The sequence below is a fragment of the Rattus rattus genome, chromosome 14 (genome assembly GCF_011064425.1).
Source record: "Rattus rattus isolate New Zealand chromosome 14, Rrattus_CSIRO_v1, whole genome shotgun sequence".
Taxonomy (NCBI): Eukaryota; Metazoa; Chordata; class Mammalia; order Rodentia; family Muridae; genus Rattus; species Rattus rattus.
In genome coordinates this window covers 829,747-831,483 of record NC_046167.1, presented here as the reverse complement: position 1 = coordinate 831,483, position 1,737 = coordinate 829,747, and positions in this window count along the sequence as shown.

The window sequence follows — 1,737 nt, the reverse complement described above, 5'->3', positions numbered from 1 at the left end:
TATCTACCCTTTGTTCTTGAGGGGAAGTTGGGGTACGGCCTCTGTAATCTGGCCCTCGGACCATTCCCAGCTCTTTATTGGATTCTTCTTAAATCAGTGGCTTGGATGAGCTCTGCATTCCATATGGGAGGGTACCATAAAAGGAGAAGGGAAAACCTCTTGCTGACATGAGAATTCTATTGACAGCTTCCACTGGTCCATCCCCCACAAGCCAGCTCTCCACCCCTCGGGGCTTTCCAAAGACCTCCAGAGCATCTGCCGAAAGGCCAGACAGTTCTGGGAAGCTAATTGTCAATGTCTTGTGCCTGTCCTAAAATGCTATTAGTAGAGTTCAGTCAAAGGTTTAAATCAATTTGGCCAAAATTGTTGAGTGGCCACTGTAAATAAGGTTCTGAAAAGTCTGAGATGGATGGCTTTTCAAACGTGGATGTGCTTTTGAACTTGAAACAAATGGTTTTAGCAGTAGGGCCAATAGAAATTCCGTTATCGCGCATCTAAAGAATGAGATTTAATTTAGGATTTGAAGGAGTCTGTGAGCAAGCAGGAAACGTGGAGAGATGATTAAGCATGACAAGAAATTCATCTACAGTCAACTCATGCTGGTTTAAAAGAATTAATAGCTTTATCTGCAGCTTAGACAATCTAAGACAGTGGCTAATAATGCACATCTGTTTGTCATGAGAACCACTCTCCAGCCCTTGCGGGGGGCTAGTTAGGCTCTTTCCCCTCCCCACTACAAGGAAATCAGGAGAAACTCTGAGAGGAAGTGGTGAGCCTCTAAGGAGCCAGGTCAGCTCATCAGTGCTTTCCAGCCAGGAGGAGTACAAGTTCCTGATTCTAGGAGCTGTCCTCCAGGACTTGCTGAAGTAACAGAAAGCTTCCCAAGCTGAGGGTACCCAGGACCAAGTCATAGAAACCCCAGTGGACAGCAGGTGTAGCTCAAGACAGGAGTTCAGACCCTGATCAATTTTCATTAATTTAGATGAAAACAAAAAAAAGCAGCAAAACAAAACAAACAAACAAAACCCCAAACTACAGCAAAAAGACCACAGGGATAGAGGTGGTCCTATCGCGCAGTGCAGCTCTAGAATATTCTTCAAGGTACTAATTTAATACTTCTCTCTAGGCACTTTGCTGAAATCCCTGTGATGCTAGAGGGGAAAGCAGGGGGTGAAAAAACGTACCCGGAGGATTCAACTTCTGTCTTCCCACTTCCCAGTTAACGGGCAACAAGGTGGAGTGCGGCCTAAGATCTTTGGTTCCAAGACAAAGTGTGGTTCCCATCACGCTTTGTGGAGAAGGCAGTTGTAATTGGCAAGGCAGCTACTTGCTGCTGCAGCTGGGATCTTCACAGCCTAAGGTGTGCCATTCCCTGAACCTTCTTTTCTCTACCGTGATCACGATATCGCTCTGCCCAGCAGTAGAGAGAAACACAGACCAGTAACGAGGCTGGGTGCTGGAGCTCAACAAGCCCATGGAGTACACAAGCCTGGAAGGCCCCTAGAGGAGCCACATGAGGCAAGGTGTGGGGTGCTGTGCAATCTATGTTTAAGCTTCCAAGCAACACTTCACTTGGGAATCGGTCTTAGTTAGGGTTTTACTGCTGTGAACAGACACCATGGCCAAGGCAGCTCTTACAGGGACAACATTTAATTGGAGTTGGCTTACAGGTTCATAAGTTTAGTCCATTATCATCAAGGTGGGAGCATGGCAGCATCTGGGCAGCATCCAGGCAGG